A 23,607-nucleotide genomic window follows, 5' to 3' on the forward strand; every position below is an offset into this window, starting at 1 on the left:
GAACAGAAAAGTCACAGATGGCTTTCAAATTTGGTGTCATTATAACAACTAAAGTGGTTTAATCAAAAGTGTTTAGGTATTCTATAGCACGTGAGAGGAATTTGATTTCTTATGCAATCTCAAAATGAAAATTTCACACCTTCCATTTTCATTTCATCTTATTTTACTTGACATTCTTTCCTCTGAAGGATGTATGAAAGTGAAGTTCCTTGCAAAACAAGAGCAGAGGAATATCCAGAAACGGTTTTCCTTAATAAAAAATGATGAGTCTGCATACCATATTTAAGTGGGAGCCCGGCTAGCTCAGTCGGTAGAGCATGAGACTCTTAATATCAGGGTCGTGGGTTCGAGCCCCACGTTGGGCGAAAACGAGTATATTTTGCTGGATGATTGCATTGGCTCTCATAATATGGTGATTAATCTTGCATTAGACATGCACTAACTCCTAAAAATTGTATCTCCCTTGGTTACTCATTCATGAGAAATGTATCTCCAAGATTAGGTAGGGCCTGAGTCTAGGTTAACATACAGTGATATCACTCCTATTCAAGTATTAAACATGCCAACCTGAAGTGTAAAACATCCCCTAGGTGTAGTTAAGGCATCAGTTAGGAGTGAACTGAACACTCATGTTATGGGCAATTAGACTTAAAATAAAGTGTGGACAGCAGTAACGTTACTTTTGAAATGTGATGCTGAGTGAGCACACAGGGGAATTAGCTCAAATGGTAGAGCGCTCGCTTAGCATGCGAGAGGTAGCGGGATCGATGCCCGCATTCTCCATTCTAAAATTTGCATACATTTTACTTTTTAACTTGTAATTGCCATGGTTGTTGCAGAGTAAGAACAAAAAAGTCACAGATGGCTTTCAAATTTGGTGTCATTATAACAACTAAAGTGGTTTAATCAAAAGTGTTTAGGTATTCTATAGCACGTGAGAGGAATTTGATTTCTTATGCAATCTCAAAATGAAAATTTCACACCTTCCATTTTCATTTCGTCTTATTTTACTTGACATTCTTTCCTCTGAAGGATGTATAAAAGTGAAGTTCCTTGCAAAACAAGAGCAGAGGAATATCCAGAAACAGTTTTCCTTAATAAAAAATGATGAGTCTGCATACCATATTTAAGTGGGAGCCCGGCTAGCTCAGTCGGTAGAGCATGAGACTCTTAATCTCAGGGTTGTGGGTTCGAGCCCCACGTTGGGCGAAAACGAGTATTTTTTGCTGGATGATTGCATTGGCTCTCATAATATGGTGATTAATCTTGCATTAGACATGCACTAACTCCTAAAAATTGTATCTCCCTTGGTTACTCATTCATGAGAAATGTATCTCCAAGATTAGGTAGGGCCTGAGTCTAGGTTAACATACAGTGATATCACTCCTATTCAAGTACTAAACATGCCAACCTGAAGTGTAAAACATCCCCTAGGTGTAGTTAAGGCATCAGTTAGGAGTGAACTGAACACTCATGTTATGGGCAATTAGACTTAAAATAAAGTGTGGACAGCAGTAACGTTACTTTTGAAATGTGATGCTGAGTGAGCACACAGGGGAATTAGCTCAAATGGTAGAGCGCTCGCTTAGCATGCGAGATGTAGCGGGATCGATGCCCGCATTCTCCATTCTAAAATTTGCATACATTTTACTTTTTAACTTGTAATTGCCATGGTTGTTGCAGAGTAAGAACAGAAAAGTCACAGATGGCTTTCAAATTTGGTGTCATTATAACAACTAAAGTGGTTTAATCAAAAGTGTTTAGGTATTCTATAGCACGTGAGAGGAATTTGATTTCTTATGCAATCTCAAAATGAAAATTTCACACCTTCCATTTTCATTTCGTCTTATTTTACTTGACATTCTTTCCTCTGAAGGATGTATAAAAGTGAAGTTCCTTGCAAAACAAGAGCAGAGGAATATCCAGAAACAGTTTTCCTTAATAAAAAATGATGAGTCTGCATACCATATTTAAGTGGGAGCCCGGCTAGCTCAGTCGGTAGAGCATGAGACTCTTAATCTCAGGGTCGTGGGTTCGAGCCCCACGTTGGGCGAAAACGAGTATTTTTTGCTGGATGATTGCATTGGCTCTCATAATATGGTGATTAATCTTGCATTAGACATGCACTAACTCCTAAAAATTGTATCTCCCTTGGTTACTCATTCATGAGAAATGTATCTCCAAGATTAGGTAGGGCCTGAGTCTAGGTTAACATACAGTGATATCACTCCTATTCAAGTATTAAACATGCCAACCTGAAGTGTAAAACATCCCCTAGGTGTAGTTAAGGCATCAGTTAGGAGTGAACTGAACACTCATGTTATGGGCAATTAGACTTAAAATAAAGTGCGGACAGCAGTAACGTTCCTTTTGAAATGTGATGCTGAGTGAGCACACAGGGGAATTAGCTCAAATGGTAGAGCGCTCGCTTAGCATACGAGAGGTAGCGGGATCGATGCCCGCATTCTCCATTCTAAAATTTGCATACATTTTACTTTTTAACTTGTAATTGCCATGGTTGTTGCAGAGTAAGAACAGAAAAGTCACAGATGGCTTTCAAATTTGGTGTCATTATAACAACTAAAGTGGTTTAATCAAAAGTGTTTAGGTATTCTATAGCACGTGAGAGGAATTTGATTTCTTATGCAATCTCAAAATGAAAATTTCACACCTTCCATTTTCATTTCATCTTATTTTACTTGACATTCTTTCCTCTGAAGGATGTATGAAAGTGAAGTTCCTTGCAAAACAAGAGCAGAGGAATATCCAGAAACGGTTTTCCTTAATAAAAAATGATGAGTCTGCATACCATATTTAAGTGGGAGCCCGGCTAGCTCAGTCGGTAGAGCATGAGACTCTTAATATCAGGGTCGTGGGTTCGAGCCCCACGTTGGGCGAAAACGAGTATATTTTGCTGGATGATTGCATTGGCTCTCATAATATGGTGATTAATCTTGCATTAGACATGCACTAACTCCTAAAAATTGTATCTCCCTTGGTTACTCATTCATGAGAAATGTATCTCCAAGATTAGGTAGGGCCTGAGTCTAGGTTAACATACAGTGATATCACTCCTATTCAAGTATTAAACATGCCAACCTGAAGTGTAAAACATCCCCTAGGTGTAGTTAAGGCATCAGTTAGGAGTGAACTGAACACTCATGTTATGGGCAATTAGACTTAAAATAAAGTGTGGACAGCAGTAACGTTACTTTTGAAATGTGATGCTGAGTGAGCACACAGGGGAATTAGCTCAAATGGTAGAGCGCTCGCTTAGCATGCGAGAGGTAGCGGGATCGATGCCCGCATTCTCCATTCTAAAATTTGCATACATTTTACTTTTTAACTTGTAATTGCCATGGTTGTTGCAGAGTAAGAACAGAAAAGTCACAGATGGCTTTCAAATTTGGTGTCATTATAACAACTAAAGTGGTTTAATCAAAAGTGTTTAGGTATTCTATAGCACGTGAGAGGAATTTGATTTCTTATGCAATCTCAAAATGAAAATTTCACACCTTCCATTTTCATTTCGTCTTATTTTACTTGACATTCTTTCCTCTGAAGGATGTATAAAAGTGAAGTTCCTTGCAAAACAAGAGCAGAGGAATATCCAGAAACAGTTTTCCTTAATAAAAAATGATGAGTCTGCATACCATATTTAAGTGGGAGCCCGGCTAGCTCAGTCGGTAGAGCATGAGACTCTTAATCTCAGGGTTGTGGGTTCGAGCCCCACGTTGGGCGAAAACGAGTATTTTTTGCTGGATGATTGCATTGGCTCTCATAATATGGTGATTAATCTTGCATTAGACATGCACTAACTCCTAAAAATTGTATCTCCCTTGGTTACTCATTCATGAGAAATGTATCTCCAAGATTAGGTAGGGCCTGAGTCTAGGTTAACATACAGTGATATCACTCCTATTCAAGTACTAAACATGCCAACCTGAAGTGTAAAACATCCCCTAGGTGTAGTTAAGGCATCAGTTAGGAGTGAACTGAACACTCATGTTATGGGCAATTAGACTTAAAATAAAGTGTGGACAGCAGTAACGTTACTTTTGAAATGTGATGCTGAGTGAGCACACAGGGGAATTAGCTCAAATGGTAGAGCGCTCGCTTAGCATGCGAGATGTAGCGGGATCGATGCCCGCATTCTCCATTCTAAAATTTGCATACATTTTACTTTTTAACTTGTAATTGCCATGGTTGTTGCAGAGTAAGAACAGAAAAGTCACAGATGGCTTTCAAATTTGGTGTCATTATAACAACTAAAGTGGTTTAATCAAAAGTGTTTAGGTATTCTATAGCACGTGAGAGGAATTTGATTTCTTATGCAATCTCAAAATGAAAATTTCACACCTTCCATTTTCATTTCGTCTTATTTTACTTGACATTCTTTCCTCTGAAGGATGTATAAAAGTGAAGTTCCTTGCAAAACAAGAGCAGAGGAATATCCAGAAACAGTTTTCCTTAATAAAAAATGATGAGTCTGCATACCATATTTAAGTGGGAGCCCGGCTAGCTCAGTCGGTAGAGCATGAGACTCTTAATCTCAGGGTCGTGGGTTCGAGCCCCACGTTGGGCGAAAACGAGTATTTTTTGCTGGATGATTGCATTGGCTCTCATAATATGGTGATTAATCTTGCATTAGACATGCACTAACTCCTAAAAATTGTATCTCCCTTGGTTACTCATTCATGAGAAATGTATCTCCAAGATTAGGTAGGGCCTGAGTCTAGGTTAACATACAGTGATATCACTCCTATTCAAGTACTAAACATGCCAACCTGAAGTGTAAAACATCCCCTAGGTGTAGTTAAGGCATCAGTTAGGAGTGAACTGAACACTCATGTTATGGGCAATTAGACTTAAAATAAAGTGTGGACAGCAGTAACGTTACTTTTGAAATGTGATGCTGAATGAGCACACAGGGGAATTAGCTCAAATGGTAGAGCGCTCGCTTAGCATGCGAGAGGTAGCGGGATCGATGCCCGCATTCTCCATTCTAAAATTTGCATACATTTTACTTTTTAACTTGTAATTGCCATGGTTGTTGCAGAGTAAGAACAGAAAAGTCACAGATGGCTTTCAAATTTGGTGTCATTATAACAACTAAAGTGGTTTAATCAAAAGTGTTTAGGTATTCTATAGCACGTGAGAGGAATTTGATTTCTTATGCAATCTCAAAATGAAAATTTCACACCTTCCATTTTCATTTCGTCTTATTTTACTTGACATTCTTTCCTCTGAAGGATGTATAAAAGTGAAGTTCCTTGCAAAACAAGAGCAGAGGAATATCCAGAAACAGTTTTCCTTAATAAAAAATGATGAGTCTGCATACCATATTTAAGTGGGAGCCCGGCTAGCTCAGTCGGTAGAGCATGAGACTCTTAATCTCAGGGTCGTGGGTTCGAGCCCCACGTTGGGCGAAAACGAGTATTTTTTGCTGGATGATAGCATTGGCTCTCATAATATGGTGATTAATCTTGCATTAGACATGCACTAACTCCTAAAAATTGTATCTCCCTTGGTTACTTATTCATGAGAAATGTATCTCCAAGATTAGGTAGGGCCTGAGTCTAGGTTAACATACAGTGATATCACTCCTATTCAAGTACTAAACATGCCAACCTGAAGTGTAAAACATCCCCTAGGTGTAGTTAAGGCATCAGTTAGGAGTGAACTGAACACTCATGTTATGGGCAATTAGACTTAAAATAAAGTGTGGACAGCAGTAACGTTACTTTTGAAATGTGATGCTGAGTGAGCACACAGGGGAATTAGCTCAAATGGTAGAGCGCTCGCTTAGCATGCGAGATGTAGCGGGATCGATGCCCGCATTCTCCATTCTAAAATTTGCATACATTTTACTTTTTAACTTGTAATTGCCATGGTTGTTGCAGAGTAAGAACAGAAAAGTCACAGATGGCTTTCAAATTTGGTGTCATTATAACAACTAAAGTGGTTTAATCAAAAGTGTTTAGGTATTCTATAGCACGTGAGAGGAATTTGATTTCTTATGCAATCTCAAAATGAAAATTTCACACCTTCCATTTTCATTTCGTCTTATTTTACTTGACATTCTTTCCTCTGAAGGATGTATAAAAGTGAAGTTCCTTGCAAAACAAGAGCAGAGGAATATCCAGAAACAGTTTTCCTTAATAAAAAATGATGAGTCTGCATACCATATTTAAGTGGGAGCCCGGCTAGCTCAGTCGGTAGAGCATGAGACTCTTAATCTCAGGGTCGTGGGTTCCAGCCCCACGTTGGGCGAAAACGAGTATTTTTTGCTGGATGATTGCATTGGCTCTCATAATATGGTGATTAATCTTGCATTAGACATGCACTAACTCCTAAAAATTGTATCTCCCTTGGTTACTCATTCATGAGAAATGTATCTCCAAGATTAGGTAGGGCCTGAGTCTAGGTTAACATACAGTGATATCACTCCTATTCAAGTACTAAACATGCCAACCTGAAGTGTAAAACATCCCCTAGGTGTAGTTAAGGCATCAGTTAGGAGTGAACTGAACACTCATGTTATGGGCAATTAGACTTAAAATAAAGTGTGGACAGCAGTAACGTTACTTTTGAAATGTGATGCTGAATGAGCACACAGGGGAATTAGCTCAAATGGTAGAGCGCTCGCTTAGCATGCGAGAGGTAGCGGGATCGATGCCCGCATTCTCCATTCTAAAATTTGCATACATTTTACTTTTTAACTTGTAATTGCCATGGTTGTTGCAGAGTAAGAACAGAAAAGTCACAGATGGCTTTCAAATTTGGTGTCATTATAACAACTAAAGTGGTTTAATCAAAAGTGTTTAGGTATTCTATAGCACGTGAGAGGAATTTGATTTCTTATGCAATCTCAAAATGAAAATTTCACACCTTCCATTTTCATTTCGTCTTATTTTACTTGACATTCTTTCCTCTGAAGGATGTATAAAAGTGAAGTTCCTTGCAAAACAAGAGCAGAGGAATATCCAGAAACAGTTTTCCTTAATAAAAAATGATGAGTCTGCATACCATATTTAAGTGGGAGCCCGGCTAGCTCAGTCGGTAGAGCATGAGACTCTTAATCTCTGGGTCGTGGGTTCGAGCCCCACGTTGGGCGAAAACGAGTATTTTTTGCTGGATGATAGCATTGGCTCTCATAATATGGTGATTAATCTTGCATTAGACATGCACTAACTCCTAAAAATTGTAACTCCCTTGGTTACTCATTCATGAGAAATGTATCTCCAAGATTAGGTAGGGCCTGAGTCTAGGTTAACATACAGTGATATCACTCCTATTCAAGTACTAAACATGCCAACCTGAAGTGTAAAACATCCCCTAGGTGTAGTTAAGGCATCAGTTAGGAGTGAACTGAACACTCATGTTATGGGCAATTAGACTTAAAATAAAGTGTGGACAGCAGTAACGTTACTTTTGAAATGTGATGCTGAGTGAGCGCACAGGGGAATTAGCTCAAATGGTAGAGCGCTCGCTTAGCATGCGAGAGGTAGCGGGATCGATGCCCGCATTCTCCATTCTAAAATTTGCATACATTTTACTTTTTAACTTGTAATTGCCATGGTTGTTGCAGAGTAAGAACAGAAAAGTCACAGATGGCTTTCAAATTTGGTGTCATTATAACAACTAAAGTGGTTTAATCAAAAGTGTTTAGGTATTCTATAGCACGTGAGAGGAATTTGATTTCTTATGCAATCTCAAAATGAAAATTTCACACCTTCCATTTTCATTTCGTCTTATTTTACTTGACATTCTTTCCTCTGAAGGATGTATGAAAGTGAAGTTCCTTGCAAAACAAGAGCAGAGGAATATCCAGAAACGGTTTTCCTTAATAAAAAATGATGAGTCTGCATACCATATTTAAGTGGGAGCCCGGCTAGCTCAGTCGGTAGAGCATGAGACTCTTAATATCAGGGTCGTGGGTTCGAGCCCCACGTTGGGCGAAAACGAGTATATTTTGCTGGATGATTGCATTGGCTCTCATAATATGGTGATTAATCTTGCATTAGACATGCACTAACTCCTAAAAATTGTATCTCCCTTGGTTACTCATTCATGAGAAATGTATCTCCAAGATTAGGTAGGGCCTGAGTCTAGGTTAACATACAGTGATATCACTCCTATTCAAGTATTAAACATGCCAACCTGAAGTGTAAAACATCCCCTAGGTGTAGTTAAGGCATCAGTTAGGAGTGAACTGAACACTCATGTTATGGGCAATTAGACTTAAAATAAAGTGTGGACAGCAGTAACGTTACTTTTGAAATGTGATGCTGAGTGAGCACACAGGGGAATTAGCTCAAATGGTAGAGCGCTCGCTTAGCATGCGAGAGGTAGCGGGATCGATGCCCGCATTCTCCATTCTAAAATTTGCATACATTTTACTTTTTAACTTGTAATTGCCATGGTTGTTGCAGAGTAAGAACAGAAAAATCACAGATGGCTTTCAAATTTGGTGTCATTATAACAACTAAAGTGGTTTAATCAAAAGTGTTTAGGTATTCTATAGCACGTGAGAGGAATTTGATTTCTTATGCAATCTCAAAATGAAAATTTCACACCTTCCATTTTCATTTCGTCTTATTTTACTTGACATTCTTTCCTCTGAAGGATGTATAAAAGTGAAGTTCCTTGCAAAACAAGAGCAGAGGAATATCCAGAAACAGTTTTCCTTAATAAAAAATGATGAGTCTGCATACCATATTTAAGTGGGAGCCCGGCTAGCTCAGTCGGTAGAGCATGAGACTCTTAATCTCAGGGTTGTGGGTTCGAGCCCCACGTTGGGCGAAAACGAGTATTTTTTGCTGGATGATAGCATTGGCTCTCATAATATGGTGATTAATCTTGCATTAGACATGCACTAACTCCTAAAAATTGTATCTCCCTTGGTTACTCATTCATGAGAAATGTATCTCCAAGATTAGGTAGGGCCTGAGTCTAGGTTAACATACAGTGATATCACTCCTATTCAAGTACTAAACATGCCAACCTGAAGTGTAAAACATCCCCTAGGTGTAGTTAAGGCATCAGTTAGGAGTGAACTGAACACTCATGTTATGGGCAATTAGACTTAAAATAAAGTGTGGACAGCAGTAACGTTACTTTTGAAATGTGATGCTGAGTGAGCACACAGGGGAATTAGCTCAAATGGTAGAGCGCTCGCTTAGCATGCGAGAGGTAGCGGGATCGATGCCCGCATTCTCCATTTTAAAATTTGCATACATTTTACTTTTTAACTTGTAATTGCCATGGTTGTTGCAGAGTAAGAACAGAAAAGTCACAGATGGCTTTCAAATTTGGTGTCATTATAACAACTAAAGTGGTTTAATCAAAAGTGTTTAGGTATTCTATAGCACGTGAGAGGAATTTGATTTCTTATGCAATCTCAAAATGAAAATTTCACACCTTCCATTTTCATTTCGTCTTATTTTACTTGACATTCTTTCCTCTGAAGGATGTATAAAAGTGAAGTTCCTTGCAAAACAAGAGCAGAGGAATATCCAGAAACAGTTTTCCTTAATAAAAAATGATGAGTCTGCATACCATATTTAAGTGGGAGCCCGGCTAGCTCAGTCGGTAGAGCATGAGACTCTTAATCTCAGGGTTGTGGGTTCGAGCCCCACGTTGGGCGAAAACGAGTATTTTTTGCTGGATGATTGCATTGGCTCTCATAATATGGTGATTAATCTTGCATTAGACATGCACTAACTCCTAAAAATTGTATCTCCCTTGGTTACTCATTCATGAGAAATGTATCTCCAAGATTAGGTAGGGCCTGAGTCTAGGTTAACATACAGTGATATCACTCCTATTCAAGTACTAAACATGCCAACCTGAAGTGTAAAACATCCCCTAGGTGTAGTTAAGGCATCAGTTAGGAGTGAACTGAACACTCATGTTATGGGCAATTAGACTTAAAATAAAGTGTGGACAGCAGTAACGTTACTTTTGAAATGTGATGCTGAGTGAGCACACAGGGGAATTAGCTCAAATGGTAGAGCGCTCGCTTAGCATGCGAGATGCAGCGGGATCGATGCCCGCATTCTCCATTCTAAAATTTGCATACATTTTACTTTTTAACTTGTAATTGCCATGGTTGTTGCAGAGTAAGAACAGAAAAGTCACAGATGGCTTTCAAATTTGGTGTCATTATAACAACTAAAGTGGTTTAATCAAAAGTGTTTAGGTATTCTATAGCACGTGAGAGGAATTTGATTTCTTATGCAATCTCAAAATGAAAATTTCACACCTTCCATTTTCATTTCGTCTTATTTTACTTGACATTCTTTCCTCTGAAGGATGTATAAAAGTGAAGTTCCTTGCAAAACAAGAGCAGAGGAATATCCAGAAACAGTTTTCCTTAATAAAAAATGATGAGTCTGCATACCATATTTAAGTGGGAGCCCGGCTAGCTCAGTCGGTAGAGCATGAGACTCTTAATCTCAGGGTCGTGGGTTCGAGCCCCACGTTGGGCGAAAACAAGTATTTTTTGCTGGATGATTGCATTGGCTCTCATAATATGGTGATTAATCTTGCATTAGACATGCACTAACTCCTAAAAATTGTATCTCCCTTGGTTACTCATTCATGAGAAATGTATCTCCAAGATTAGGTAGGGCCTGAGTCTAGGTTAACATACAGTGATATCACTCCTATTCAAGTACTAAACATGCCAACCTGAAGTGTAAAACATCCCCTAGGTGTAGTTAAGGCATCAGTTAGGAGTGAACTGAACACTCATGTTATGGGCAATTAGACTTAAAATAAAGTGTGGACAGCAGTAACGTTACTTTTGAAATGTGATGCTGAATGAGCACACAGGGGAATTAGCTCAAATGGTAGAGCGCTTGCTTAGCATGCGAGAGGTAGCGGGATCGATGCCCGCATTCTCCATTCTAAAATTTGCATACATTTTACTTTTTAACTTGTAATTGCCATGGTTGTTGCAGAGTAAGAACAGAAAAGTCACAGATGGCTTTCAAATTTGGTGTCATTATAACAACTAAAGTGGTTTAATCAAAAGTGTTTCGGTATTCTATAGCACGTGAGAGGAATTTGATTTCTTATGCAATCTCAAAATGAAAATTTCACACCTTCCATTTTCATTTCGTCTTATTTTACTTGACATTCTTTCCTCTGAAGGATGTATAAAAGTGAAGTTCCTTGCAAAACAAGAGCAGAGGAATATCCAGAAACAGTTTTCCTTAATAAAAAATGATGAGTCTGCATACCATATTTAAGTGGGAGCCCGGCTAGCTCAGTCGGTAGAGCATGAGACTCTTAATCTCAGGGTCGTGGGTTCGAGCCCCACGTTGGGCGAAAACGAGTATTTTTTGCTGGATGATAGCATTGGCTCTCATAATATGGTGATTAATCTTGCATTAGACATGCACTAACTCCTAAAAATTGTAACTCCCTTGGTTACTCATTCATGAGAAATGTATCTCCAAGATTAGGTAGGGCCTGAGTCTAGGTTAACATACAGTGATATCACTCCTATTCAAGTACTAAACATGCCAACCTGAAGTGTAAAACATCCCCTAGGTGTAGTTAAGGCATCAGTTAGGAGTGAACTGAACACTCATGTTATGGGCAATTAGACTTAAAATAAAGTGTGGACAGCAGTAACGTTACTTTTGAAATGTGATGCTGAGTGAGCGCACAGGGGAATTAGCTCAAATGGTAGAGCGCTCGCTTAGCATGCGAGAGGTAGCGGGATCGATGCCCGCATTCTCCATTCTAAAATTTGCATACATTTTACTTTTTAACTTGTAATTGCCATGGTTGTTGCAGAGTAAGAACAGAAAAGTCACAGATGGCTTTCAAATTTGGTGTCATTATAACAACTAAAGTGGTTTAATCAAAAGTGTTTAGGTATTCTATAGCACGTGAGAGGAATTTGATTTCTTATGCAATCTCAAAATGAAAATTTCACACCTTCCATTTTCATTTCGTCTTATTTTACTTGACATTCTTTCCTCTGAAGGATGTATAAAAGTGAAGTTCCTTGCAAAACAAGAGCAGAGGAATATCCAGAAACAGTTTTCCTTAATAAAAAATGATGAGTCTGCATACCATATTTAAGTGGGAGCCCGGCTAGCTCAGTCGGTAGAGCATGAGACTCTTAATCTCAGGGTCGTGGGTTCGAGCCCCACGTTGGGCGAAAACGAGTATTTTTTGCTGGATGATAGCATTGGCTCTCATATTATGGTGATTAATCTTGCATTAGACATGCACTAACTCCTAAAAATTGTATCTCCCTTGGTTACTCATTCATGAGAAATGTATCTCCAAGATTAGGTAGGGCCTGAGTCTAGGTTAACATACAGTGATATCACTCCTATTCAAGTATTAAACATGCCAACCTGAAGTGTAAAACATCCCCTAGGTGTAGTTAAGGCATCAGTTAGGAGTGAACTGAACACTCATGTTATGGGCAATTAGACTTAAAATAAAGTGTGGACAGCAGTAACGTTACTTTTGAAATGTGATGCTGAGTGAGCACACAGGGGAATTAGCTCAAATGGTAGAGCGCTCGCTTAGCATGCGAGAGGTAGCGGGATCGATGCCCGCATTCTCCATTCTAAAATTTGCATACATTTTACTTTTTAACTTGTAATTGCCATGGTTGTTGCAGAGTAAGAACAGAAAAGTCACAGATGGCTTTCAAATTTGGTGTCATTATAACAACTAAAGTGGTTTAATCAAAAGTGTTTAGGTATTCTATAGCACGTGAGAGGAATTTGATTTCTTATGCAATCTCAAAATGAAAATTTCACACCTTCCATTTTCATTTCGTCTTATTTTACTTGACATTCTTTCCTCTGAAGGATGTATAAAAGTGAAGTTCCTTGCAAAACAAGAGCAGAGGAATATCCAGAAACAGTTTTCCTTAATAAAAAATGATGAGTCTGCATACCATATTTAAGTGGGAGCCCGGCTAGCTCAGTCGGTAGAGCATGAGACTCTTAATCTCAGGGTTGTGGGTTCGAGCCCCACGTTGGGCGAAAACGAGTATTTTTTGCTGGATGATAGCATTGGCTCTCATAATATGGTGATTAATCTTGCATTAGACATGCACTAACTCCTAAAAATTGTATCTCCCTTGGTTACTCATTCATGAGAAATGTATCTCCAAGATTAGGTAGGGCCTGAGTCTAGGTTAACATACAGTGATATCACTCCTATTCAAGTACTAAACATGCCAACCTGAAGTGTAAATCATCACCTAGGTGTAGTTAAGGCATCAGTTAGGAGTGAACTGAACACTCATGTTATGGGCAATTAGACTTAAAATAAAGTGTGGACAGCAGTAACGTTACTTTTGAAATGTGATGCTGAGTGAGCACACAGGGGAATTAGCTCAAATGGTAGAGCGCTCGCCTAGCATGCGAGAGGTAGCGGGATCGATGCCCGCATTCTCCATTCTAAAATTTGCATACATTTTACTTTTTAACTTGTAATTGCCATGGTTGTTGCAGAGTAAGAACAGAAAAGTCACAGATGGCTTTCAAATTTGGTGTCATTATAACAACTAAAGTGGTTTAATCAAAAGTGTTTAGGTATTCTATAGCACGTGAGAGGAATTTGATTTCTTATGCAATCTCAAAATGAAAATTTCACACCTTCCATTTTCATTTCGTCTTATTTTACTTGACATTCTTTCCTCTGAAGGATGTATAAAAGTGAAGTTCCTTGCAAAACAAGAGCAGAGGAATATCCAGAAACAGTTTTCCTTAATAAAAAATGATGAGTCTGCATACCATATTTAAGTGGGAGCCCGGCTAGCTCAGTCGGTAGAGCATGAGACTCTTAATCTCAGGGTCGTGGGTTCGAGCCCCACGTTGGGCGAAAACGAGTATTTTTTGCTGGATGATAGCATTGGCTCTCATATTATGGTGATTAATCTTGCATTAGACATGCACTAACTCCTAAAAATTGTATCTCCCTTGGTTACTCATTCATGAGAAATGTATCTCCAAGATTAGGTAGGGCCTGAGTCTAGGTTAACATACAGTGATATCACTCCTATTCAAGTATTAAACATGCCAACCTGAAGTGTAAAACATCCCCTAGGTGTAGTTAAGGCATCAGTTAGGAGTGAACTGAACACTCATGTTATGGGCAATTAGACTTAAAATAAAGTGTGGACAGCAGTAACGTTACTTTTGAAATGTGATGCTGAGTGAGCACACAGGGGAATTAGCTCAAATGGTAGAGCGCTCGCTTAGCATGCGAGAGGTAGCGGGATCGATGCCCGCATTCTCCATTCTAAAATTTGCATACATTTTACTTTTTAACTTGTAATTGCCATGGTTGTTGCAGAGTAAGAACAGAAAAGTCACAGATGGCTTTCAAATTTGGTGTCATTATAACAACTAAAGTGGTTTAATCAAAAGTGTTTAGGTATTCTATAGCACGTGAGAGGAATTTGATTTCTTATGCAATCTCAAAATGAAAATTTCACACCTTCCATTTTCATTTCGTCTTATTTTACTTGACATTCTTTCCTCTGAAGGATGTATAAAAGTGAAGTTCCTTGCAAAACAAGAGCAGAGGAATATCCAGAAACAGTTTTCCTTAATAAAAAATGATGAGTCTGCATACCATATTTAAGTGGGAGCCCGGCTAGCTCAGTCGGTAGAGCATGAGACTCTTAATCTCAGGGTTGTGGGTTTGAGCCCCACGTTGGGCGAAAACGAGTATTTTTTTGCTGGATGATAGCATTGGCTCTCATAATATGGTGATTAATCTTGCATTAGACATGCACTAACTCCTAAAAATTGTATCTCCCTTGGTTACTCATTCATGAGAAATGTATCTCCAAGATTAGGTAGGGCCTGAGTCTAGGTTAACATACAGTGATATCACTCCTATTCAAGTACTAAACATGCCAACCTGAAGTGTAAAACATCCCCTAGGTGTAGTTAAGGCATCAGTTAGGAGTGAACTGAACACTCATGTTATGGGCAATTAGACTTAAAATAAAGTGTGGACAGCAGTAACGTTACTTTTGAAATGTGATGCTGAGTGAGCACACAGGGGAATAAGCTCAAATGGTAGAGCGCTCGCTTAGCATGCGAGAGGTAGCGGGATCGATGCCCGCATTCTCCATTTTAAAATTTGCATACATTTTACTTTTTAACTTGTAATTGCCATGGTTGTTGCAGAGTAAGAACAGAAAAGTCACAGATGGCTTTCAAATTTGGTGTCATTATAACAACTAAAGTGGTTTAATCAAAAGTGTTTAGGTATTCTATAGCACGTGAGAGGAATTTGATTTCTTATGCAATCTCAAAATGAAAATTTCACACCTTCCATTTTCATTTCGTCTTATTTTACTTGACATTCTTTCCTCTGAAGGATGTATAAAAGTGAAGTTCCTTGCAAAACAAGAGCAGAGGAATATCCAGAAACAGTTTTCCTTAATAAAAAATGATGAGTCTGCATACCATATTTAAGTGGGAGCCCGGCTAGCTCAGTCGGTAGAGCATGAGACTCTTAATCTCAGGGTCGTGGGTTCCAGCCCCACGTTGTGCGAAAACGAGTATTTTTTGCTGGATGATAGCATTGGCTCTCATAATATGGTGATTAATCTTGCATTAGACATGCACTAACTCCTAAAAATTGTATCTCCCTTGGTTACTCATTCATGAGAAATGTATCTCCAAGATTAGGTAGGGCCTGAGTCTAGGTTAACATACAGTGATATCACTCCTATTCAAGTACTAAACATGCCAACCTGAAGTGTAAAACATCCCCTAGGTGTAGTTAAGGCATCAGTTAGGAGTGAACTGAACACTCATGTTATGGGCAATTAGACTTAAAATAAAGTGTGGACAGCAGTAACGTTACTTTTGAAATGTGATGCTGAGTGAGCACACAGGGGAATAAGCTCAAATGGTAGAGCGCTCGCTTAGCATGCGAGAGGTAGCGGGATCGATGCCCGCATTCTCCATTTTAAAATTTGCATACATTTTACTTTTTAACTTGTAATTGCCATGGTTGTTGCAGAGTAAGAACAGAAAAGTCACAGATGGCTTTCAAATTTGGTGTCATTATAACAACTAAAGTGGTTTAATCAAAAGTGTTTAGGTATTCTATAGCACGTGAGAGGAATTTGATTTCTTATGCAATCTCAAAATGAAAATTTCACACCTTCCATTTTCATTTCGTCTTATTTTACTTGACATTCTTTCCTCTGAAGGATGTATAAAAGTGAAGTTCCTTGCAAAACAAGAGCAGAGGAATATCCAGAAACAGTTTTCCTTAATAAAAAATGATGAGTCTGCATACCATATTTAAGTGGGAGCCCGGCTAGCTCAGTCGGTAGAGCATGAGACTCTTAATCTCAGGGTCGTGGGTTCCAGCCCCACGTTGGGCGAAAACGAGTATTTTTTGCTGGATGATAGCATTGGCTCTCATAATATGGTGATTAATCTTGCATTAGACATGCACTAACTCCTAAAAATTGTATCTCCCTTGGTTACTCATTCATGAGAAATGTATCTCCAAGATTAGGTAGGGCCTGAGTCTAGGTTAACATGCAGTGATATCACTCCTATTCAAGTACTAAACATGACAACCTGAAGTGTAAAACATCCCCTAGGTGTAGTTAAGGCATCAGTTAGGAGTGAACTGAACACTCATGTTATGGGCAATTAGACTTAAAATAAAGTGTGGACAGCAGTAACGTTACTTTTGAAATGTGATGCTGAGTGAGCACACAGGGGAATTAGCTCAAATGGTAGAGCGCTCGCTTAGCATGCGAGAGGTAGCGGGATCGATGCCCGCATTCTCCATTCTAAAATTTGCATACATTTTACTTTTTAACTTGCAATTGCCATGGTTGTTGCAGAGTAAGAACAGAAAAGTCACAGATGGCTTTCAAATTTGGTGTCATTATAACAACTAAAGTGGTTTAATCAAAAGTGTTTAGGTATTCTATAGCACGTGAGAGGAATTTGATTTCTTATGCAATCTCAAAATGAAAATTTCACACCTTCCATTTTCATTTCGTCTTATTTTACTTGACATTCTTTCCTCTGAAGGATGTATAAAAGTGAAGTTCCTTGCAAAACAAGAGCAGAGGAATATCCAGAAACAGTTTTCCTTAATAAAAAATGATGAGTCTGCATACCATATTTAAGTGGGAGCCCGGCTAGCTCAGTCGGTAGAGCATGAGACTCTTAATATCAGGGTCGTGGGTTCGAGCCCCACGTTGGGCGAAAACGAGTATATTTTGCTGGATGATTGCATTGGCTCTCATAATATGGTGATTAATCTTGCATTAGACATGCACTAACTCCTAAAAATTGTATCTCCCTTGGTTACTCATTCATGAGAAATGTATCTCCAAGATTAGGTAGGGCCTGAGTCTAGGTTAACATACAGTGATATCACTCCTATTCAAGTATTAAACATGCCAACCTGAAGTGTAAAACATCCCCTAGGTGTAGTTAAGGCATCAGTTAGGAGTGAACTGAACACTCATGTTATGGGCAATTAGACTTAAAATAAAGTGTGGACAGCAGTAACGTTACTTTTGAAATGTGATGCTGAGTGAGCACACAGGGGAATTAGCTCAAATGGTAGAGCGCTCGCTTAGCATGCGAGAGGTAGCGGGATCGATGCCCGCATTCTCCATTCTAAAATTTGCATACATTTTACTTTTTAACTTGTAATTGCCATGGTTGTTGCAGAGTAAGAACAGAAAAATCACAGATGGCTTTCAAATTTGGTGTCATTATAACAACTAAAGTGGTTTAATCAAAAGTGTTTAGGTATTCTATAGCACGTGAGAGGAATTTGATTTCTTATGCAATCTCAAAATGAAAATTTCACACCTTCCATTTTCATTTCGTCTTATTTTACTTGACATTCTTTCCTCTGAAGGATGTATAAAAGTGAAGTTCCTTGCAAAACAAGAGCAGAGGAATATCCAGAAACAGTTTTCCTTAATAAAAAATGATGAGTCTGCATACCATATTTAAGTGGGAGCCCGGCTAGCTCAGTCGGTAGAGCATGAGACTCTTAATCTCAGGGTTGTGGGTTCGAGCCCCACGTTGGGCGAAAACGAGTATTTTTTGCTGGATGATAGCATTGGCTCTCATAATATGGTGATTAATCTTGCATTAGACATGCACTAACTCCTAAAAATTGTATCTCCCTTGGTTACTCATTCATGAGAAATGTATCTCCAAGATTAGGTAGGGCCTGAGTCTAGGTTAACATACAGTGATATCACTCCTATTCAAGTACTAAACATGCCAACCTGAAGTGTAAAACATCCCCTAGGTGTAGTTAAGGCATCAGTTAGGAGTGAACTGAACACTCATGTTATGGGCAATTAGACTTAAAATAAAGTGTGGACAGCAGTAACGTTACTTTTGAAATGTGATGCTGAGTGAGCACACAGGGGAATTAGCTCAAATGGTAGAGCGCTCGCTTAGCATGCGAGAGGTAGCGGGATCGATGCCCGCATTCTCCATTTTAAAATTTGCATACATTTTACTTTTTAACTTGTAATTGCCATGGTTGTTGCAGAGTAAGAACAGAAAAGTCACAGATGGCTTTCAAATTTGGTGTCATTATAACAACTAAAGTGGTTTAATCAAAAGTGTTTAGGTATTCTATAGCACGTGAGAGGAATTTGATTTCTTATGCAATCTCAAAATGAAAATTTCACACCTTCCATTTTCATTTCGTCTTATTTTACTTGACATTCTTTCCTCTGAAGGATGTATAAAAGTGAAGTTCCTTGCAAAACAAGAGCAGAGGAATATCCAGAAACAGTTTTCCTTAATAAAAAATGATGAGTCTGCATACCGTATTTAAGTGGGAGCCCGGCTAGCTCAGTCGGTAGAGCATGAGACTCTTAATCTCAGGGTTGTGGGTTCGAGCCCCACGTTGGGCGAAAACGAGTATTTTTTGCTGGATGATAGCATTGGCTCTCATAATATGGTGATTAATCTTGCATTAGACATGCACTAACTCCTAAAAATTGTATCTCCCTTGGTTACTCATTCATGAGAAATGTATCTCCAAGATTAGGTAGGGCCTGAGTCTAGGTTAACATACAGTGATATCACTCCTATTCAAGTACTAAACATGCCAACCTGAAGTGTAAATCATCACCTAGGTGTAGTTAAGGCATCAGTTAGGAGTGAACTGAACACTCATGTTATGGGCAATTAGACTTAAAATAAAGTGTGGACAGCAGTAACGTTACTTTTGAAATGTGATGCTGAGTGAGCACACAGGGGAATTAGCTCAAATGGTAGAGCGCTCGCCTAGCATGCGAGAGGTAGCGGGATCGATGCCCGCATTCTCCATTCTAAAATTTGCATACATTTTACTTTTTAACTTGTAATTGCCATGGTTGTTGCAGAGTAAGAACAGAAAAGTCACAGATGGCTTTCAAATTTGGTGTCATTATAACAACTAAAGTGGTTTAATCAAAAGTGTTTAGGTATTCTATAGCACGTGAGAGGAATTTGATTTCTTATGCAATCTCAAAATGAAAATTTCACACCTTCCATTTTCATTTCGTCTTATTTTACTTGACATTCTTTCCTCTGAAGGATGTATAAAAGTGAAGTTCCTTGCAAAACAAGAGCAGAGGAATATCCAGAAACAGTTTTCCTTAATAAAAAATGATGAGTCTGCATACCATATTTAAGTGGGAGCCCGGCTAGCTCAGTCGGTAGAGCATGAGACTCTTAATCTCAGGGTCGTGGGTTCGAGCCCCACGTTGGGCGAAAACGAGTATTTTTTGCTGGATGATAGCATTGGCTCTCATATTATGGTGATTAATCTTGCATTAGACATGCACTAACTCCTAAAAATTGTATCTCCCTTGGTTACTCATTCATGAGAAATGTATCTCCAAGATTAGGTAGGGCCTGAGTCTAGGTTAACATACAGTGATATCACTCCTATTCAAGTATTAAACATGCCAACCTGAAGTGTAAAACATCCCCTAGGTGTAGTTAAGGCATCAGTTAGGAGTGAACTGAACACTCATGTTATGGGCAATTAGACTTAAAATAAAGTGTGGACAGCAGTAACGTTACTTTTGAAATGTGATGCTGAGTGAGCACACAGGGGAATTAGCTCAAATGGTAGAGCGCTCGCTTAGCATGCGAGAGGTAGCGGGATCGATGCCCGCATTCTCCATTCTAAAATTTGCATACATTTTACTTTTTAACTTGTAATTGCCATGGTTGTTGCAGAGTAAGAACAGAAAAGTCACAGATGGCTTTCAAATTTGGTGTCATTATAACAACTAAAGTGGTTTAATCAAAAGTGTTTAGGTATTCTATAGCACGTGAGAGGAATTTGATTTCTTATGCAATCTCAAAATGAAAATTTCACACCTTCCATTTTCATTTCGTCTTATTTTACTTGACATTCTTTCCTCTGAAGGATGTATAAAAGTGAAGTTCCTTGCAAAACAAGAGCAGAGGAATATCCAGAAACAGTTTTCCTTAATAAAAAATGATGAGTCTGCATACCATATTTAAGTGGGAGCCCGGCTAGCTCAGTCGGTAGAGCATGAGACTCTTAATCTCAGGGTTGTGGGTTCGAGCCCCACGTTGGGCGAAAACGAGTATTTTTTGCTGGATGATAGCATTGGCTCTCATAATATGGTGATTAATCTTGCATTAGACATGCACTAACTCCTAAAAATTGTATCTCCCTTGGTTACTCATTCATGAGAAATGTATCTCCAAGATTAGGTAGGGCCTGAGTCTAGGTTAACATACAGTGATATCACTCCTATTCAAGTACTAAACATGCCAACCTGAAGTGTAAAACATCCCCTAGGTGTAGTTAAGGCATCAGTTAGGAGTGAACTGAACACTCATGTTATGGGCAATTAGACTTAAAATAAAGTGTGGACAGCAGTAACGTTACTTTTGAAATGTGATGCTGAGTGAGCACACAGGGGAATTAGCTCAAATGGTAGAGCGCTCGCTTAGCATGCGAGAGGTAGCGGGATCGATGCCCGCATTCTCCATTTTAAAATTTGCATACATTTTACTTTTTAACTTGTAATTGCCATGGTTGTTGCAGAGTAAGAACAGAAAAGTCACAGATGGCTTTCAAATTTGGTGTCATTATAACAACTAAAGTGGTTTAATCAAAAGTGTTTAGGTATTCTATAGCACGTGAGAGGAATTTGATTTCTTATGCAATCTCAAAATGAAAATTTCACACCTTTCATTTTCATTTCGTCTTATTTTACTTGACATTCTTTCCTCTGAAGGATGTATAAAAGTGAAGTTCCTTGCAAAACAAGAGCAGAGGAATATCCAGAAACAGTTTTCCTTAATAAAAAATGATGAGTCTGCATACCATATTTAAGTGGGAGCCCGGCTAGCTCAGTCGGTAGAGCATGAGACTCTTAATCTCAGGGTCGTGGGTTCGAGCCCCACGTTGGGCGAAAACGAGTATTTTTTGCTGGATGATTGCATTGGCTCTCATAATATGGTGATTAATCTTGCATTAGACATGCACTAACTCCTAAAAATTGTATCTCCCTTGGTTACTCATTCATGAGAAATGTATCTCCAAGATTAGGTAGGGCCTGAGTCTAGGTTAACATACAGTGATATCACTCCTATTCAAGTACTAAACATGCCAACCTGAAGTGTAAAACATCCCCTAGGTGTAGTTAAGGCATCAGTTAGGAGTGAACTGAACACTCATGTTATGGGCAATTAGACTTAAAAAAAAGTGTGGACAGCAGTAACGTTACTTTTGAAATGTGATGCTGAGTGAGCGCACAGGGGAATTAGCTCAAATGGTAGAGCGCTCGCTTAGCATGCGAGAGGTAGCGGGATCGATGCCCGCATTCTCCATTCTAAAATTTGCATACATTTTACTTTTTAACTTGTAATTGCCATGGTTGTTGCAGAGTAAGAACAGAAAAGTCACAGATGGCTTTCAAATTTGGTGTCATTATAACAACTAAAGTGGTTTAATCAAAAGTGTTTAGGTATTCTATAGCACGTGAGAGGAATTTGATTTCTTATGCAATCTCAAAATGAAAATTTCACACCTTCCATTTTCATTTCGTCTTATTTTACTTGACATTCTTTCCTCTGAAGGATGTATAAAAGTGAAGTTCCTTGCAAAACAAGAGCAGAGGAATATCCAGAAACAGTTTTCCTTAATAAAAAATGATGAGTCTGCATACCATATTTAAGTGGGAGCCCGGCTAGCTCAGTCGGTAGAGCATGAGACTCTTAATCTCAGGGTCGTGGGTTCGAGCCCCACGTTGGGCGAAAACGAGTATTTTTTGCTGGATGATAGCATTGGCTCTCATATTATGGTGATTAATCTTGCATTAGACATGCACTAACTCCTAAAAATTGTATCTCCCTTGGTTACTCATTCATGAGAAATGTATCTCCAAGATTAGGTAGGGCCTGAGTCTAGGTTAACATACAGTGATATCACTCCTATTCAAGTATTAAACATGCCAACCTGAAGTGTAAAACATCCCCTAGGTGTAGTTAAGGCATCAGTTAGGAGTGAACTGAACACTCATGTTATGGGCAATTAGACTTAAAATAAAGTGTGGACAGCAGTAACGTTACTTTTGAAATGTGATGCTGAGTGAGCACACAGGGGAATTAGCTCAAATGGTAGAGCGCTCGCTTAGCATGCGAGAGGTAGCGGGATTGATGCCCGCATTCTCCATTCTAAAATTTGCATACATTTTACTTTTTAACTTGTAATTGCCATGGTTGTTGCAGAGTAAGAACAGAAAAGTCACAGATGGCTTTCAAATTTGGTGTCATTATAACAACTAAAGTGGTTTAATCAAAAGTGTTTAGGTATTCTATAGCACGTGAGAGGAATTTGATTTCTTATGCAATCTCAAAATGAAAATTTCACACCTTCCATTTTCATTTCGTCTTATTTTACTTGACATTCTTTCCTCTGAAGGATGTATAAAAATGAAGTTCCTTGCAAAACAAGAGCAGAGGAATATCCAGAAACAGTTTTCCTTAATAAAAAATGATGAGTCTGCATACCATATTTAAGTGGGAGCCCGGCTAGCTCAGTCGGTAGAGCATGAGACTCTTAATCTCAGGGTTGTGGGTTCGAGCCCCACGTTGGGCGAAAACGAGTATTTTTTGCTCGATGATAGCATTGGCTCTCATAATATGGTGATTAATCTTGCATTAGACATGCACTAACTCCTAAAAATTGTATCTCCCTTGGTTACTCATTCATGAGAAATGTATCTCCAAGATTAGGTAGGGCCTGAGTCTAGGTTAACATACAGTGATATCACTCCTATTCAAGTACTAAACATGCCAACCTGAAGTGTAAAACATCCCCTAGGTGTAGTTAAGGCATCAGTTAGGAGTGAACTGAACACTCATGTTATGGGCAATTAGACTTAAAATAAAGTGTGGACAGCAGTAACGTTACTTTTGAAATGTGATGCTGAGTGAGCACACAGGGGAATAAGCTCAAATGGTAGAGCGCTCGCTTAGCATGCGAGAGGTAGCGGGATCGATGCCCGCATTCTCCATTTTAAAATTTGCATACATTTTACTTTTTAACTTG

The 23,607-nt window shown here is 38.8% G+C and overlaps 28 non-coding genes across 28 annotated transcripts; all 28 read left to right on the forward strand.

Moving 5' to 3' along the window:
• Positions 1–710: 710 nt before the first annotated feature.
• Positions 711–783, forward strand: TRNAA-AGC (transfer RNA alanine (anticodon AGC)). Its single transcript has one exon. It is a non-coding gene; the product is annotated as a tRNA-Ala (tRNA).
• A 1,197-nt stretch (positions 784–1,980) lies between these two features.
• On the forward strand, positions 1,981–2,053 carry TRNAK-CUU (transfer RNA lysine (anticodon CUU)). The gene has a single exon. It is a non-coding gene; the product is annotated as a tRNA-Lys (tRNA).
• Positions 2,054–3,242: 1,189 nt separating this feature from the next.
• Positions 3,243–3,315, forward strand: TRNAA-AGC (transfer RNA alanine (anticodon AGC)). The gene has a single exon. It is a non-coding gene; the product is annotated as a tRNA-Ala (tRNA).
• A 1,197-nt stretch (positions 3,316–4,512) lies between these two features.
• TRNAK-CUU (transfer RNA lysine (anticodon CUU)) lies at positions 4,513–4,585 on the forward strand. The gene has a single exon. It is a non-coding gene; the product is annotated as a tRNA-Lys (tRNA).
• A 345-nt stretch (positions 4,586–4,930) lies between these two features.
• On the forward strand, positions 4,931–5,003 carry TRNAA-AGC (transfer RNA alanine (anticodon AGC)). The gene has a single exon. It is a non-coding gene; the product is annotated as a tRNA-Ala (tRNA).
• Positions 5,004–5,356: 353 nt separating this feature from the next.
• Positions 5,357–5,429, forward strand: TRNAK-CUU (transfer RNA lysine (anticodon CUU)). The gene has a single exon. It is a non-coding gene; the product is annotated as a tRNA-Lys (tRNA).
• A 1,189-nt stretch (positions 5,430–6,618) lies between these two features.
• On the forward strand, positions 6,619–6,691 carry TRNAA-AGC (transfer RNA alanine (anticodon AGC)). The gene has a single exon. It is a non-coding gene; the product is annotated as a tRNA-Ala (tRNA).
• Positions 6,692–7,462: 771 nt separating this feature from the next.
• On the forward strand, positions 7,463–7,535 carry TRNAA-AGC (transfer RNA alanine (anticodon AGC)). The gene has a single exon. It is a non-coding gene; the product is annotated as a tRNA-Ala (tRNA).
• A 771-nt stretch (positions 7,536–8,306) lies between these two features.
• TRNAA-AGC (transfer RNA alanine (anticodon AGC)) lies at positions 8,307–8,379 on the forward strand. Its single transcript has one exon. It is a non-coding gene; the product is annotated as a tRNA-Ala (tRNA).
• Positions 8,380–9,150: 771 nt separating this feature from the next.
• TRNAA-AGC (transfer RNA alanine (anticodon AGC)) lies at positions 9,151–9,223 on the forward strand. Its single transcript has one exon. It is a non-coding gene; the product is annotated as a tRNA-Ala (tRNA).
• Positions 9,224–10,420: 1,197 nt separating this feature from the next.
• Positions 10,421–10,493, forward strand: TRNAK-CUU (transfer RNA lysine (anticodon CUU)). Its single transcript has one exon. It is a non-coding gene; the product is annotated as a tRNA-Lys (tRNA).
• Positions 10,494–11,264: 771 nt separating this feature from the next.
• TRNAK-CUU (transfer RNA lysine (anticodon CUU)) lies at positions 11,265–11,337 on the forward strand. The gene has a single exon. It is a non-coding gene; the product is annotated as a tRNA-Lys (tRNA).
• Positions 11,338–11,682: 345 nt separating this feature from the next.
• TRNAA-AGC (transfer RNA alanine (anticodon AGC)) lies at positions 11,683–11,755 on the forward strand. Its single transcript has one exon. It is a non-coding gene; the product is annotated as a tRNA-Ala (tRNA).
• Positions 11,756–12,108: 353 nt separating this feature from the next.
• On the forward strand, positions 12,109–12,181 carry TRNAK-CUU (transfer RNA lysine (anticodon CUU)). Its single transcript has one exon. It is a non-coding gene; the product is annotated as a tRNA-Lys (tRNA).
• A 345-nt stretch (positions 12,182–12,526) lies between these two features.
• TRNAA-AGC (transfer RNA alanine (anticodon AGC)) lies at positions 12,527–12,599 on the forward strand. The gene has a single exon. It is a non-coding gene; the product is annotated as a tRNA-Ala (tRNA).
• A 771-nt stretch (positions 12,600–13,370) lies between these two features.
• On the forward strand, positions 13,371–13,443 carry TRNAA-AGC (transfer RNA alanine (anticodon AGC)). Its single transcript has one exon. It is a non-coding gene; the product is annotated as a tRNA-Ala (tRNA).
• A 353-nt stretch (positions 13,444–13,796) lies between these two features.
• On the forward strand, positions 13,797–13,869 carry TRNAK-CUU (transfer RNA lysine (anticodon CUU)). Its single transcript has one exon. It is a non-coding gene; the product is annotated as a tRNA-Lys (tRNA).
• A 345-nt stretch (positions 13,870–14,214) lies between these two features.
• On the forward strand, positions 14,215–14,287 carry TRNAA-AGC (transfer RNA alanine (anticodon AGC)). The gene has a single exon. It is a non-coding gene; the product is annotated as a tRNA-Ala (tRNA).
• Positions 14,288–16,747: 2,460 nt separating this feature from the next.
• Positions 16,748–16,820, forward strand: TRNAA-AGC (transfer RNA alanine (anticodon AGC)). Its single transcript has one exon. It is a non-coding gene; the product is annotated as a tRNA-Ala (tRNA).
• Positions 16,821–17,591: 771 nt separating this feature from the next.
• Positions 17,592–17,664, forward strand: TRNAA-AGC (transfer RNA alanine (anticodon AGC)). Its single transcript has one exon. It is a non-coding gene; the product is annotated as a tRNA-Ala (tRNA).
• A 771-nt stretch (positions 17,665–18,435) lies between these two features.
• On the forward strand, positions 18,436–18,508 carry TRNAA-AGC (transfer RNA alanine (anticodon AGC)). Its single transcript has one exon. It is a non-coding gene; the product is annotated as a tRNA-Ala (tRNA).
• Positions 18,509–19,279: 771 nt separating this feature from the next.
• On the forward strand, positions 19,280–19,352 carry TRNAA-AGC (transfer RNA alanine (anticodon AGC)). The gene has a single exon. It is a non-coding gene; the product is annotated as a tRNA-Ala (tRNA).
• Positions 19,353–19,705: 353 nt separating this feature from the next.
• On the forward strand, positions 19,706–19,778 carry TRNAK-CUU (transfer RNA lysine (anticodon CUU)). The gene has a single exon. It is a non-coding gene; the product is annotated as a tRNA-Lys (tRNA).
• A 345-nt stretch (positions 19,779–20,123) lies between these two features.
• TRNAA-AGC (transfer RNA alanine (anticodon AGC)) lies at positions 20,124–20,196 on the forward strand. The gene has a single exon. It is a non-coding gene; the product is annotated as a tRNA-Ala (tRNA).
• A 771-nt stretch (positions 20,197–20,967) lies between these two features.
• On the forward strand, positions 20,968–21,040 carry TRNAA-AGC (transfer RNA alanine (anticodon AGC)). The gene has a single exon. It is a non-coding gene; the product is annotated as a tRNA-Ala (tRNA).
• Positions 21,041–21,393: 353 nt separating this feature from the next.
• TRNAK-CUU (transfer RNA lysine (anticodon CUU)) lies at positions 21,394–21,466 on the forward strand. The gene has a single exon. It is a non-coding gene; the product is annotated as a tRNA-Lys (tRNA).
• Positions 21,467–21,811: 345 nt separating this feature from the next.
• Positions 21,812–21,884, forward strand: TRNAA-AGC (transfer RNA alanine (anticodon AGC)). Its single transcript has one exon. It is a non-coding gene; the product is annotated as a tRNA-Ala (tRNA).
• Positions 21,885–22,237: 353 nt separating this feature from the next.
• TRNAK-CUU (transfer RNA lysine (anticodon CUU)) lies at positions 22,238–22,310 on the forward strand. The gene has a single exon. It is a non-coding gene; the product is annotated as a tRNA-Lys (tRNA).
• The last annotated feature ends 1,297 nt before the right edge of the window (positions 22,311–23,607 follow it).

Source organism: Triturus cristatus, chromosome 4_1, assembly GCF_964204655.1.
Source record: "Triturus cristatus chromosome 4_1, aTriCri1.1, whole genome shotgun sequence".
Taxonomy (NCBI): domain Eukaryota; kingdom Metazoa; phylum Chordata; class Amphibia; order Caudata; family Salamandridae; genus Triturus; species Triturus cristatus.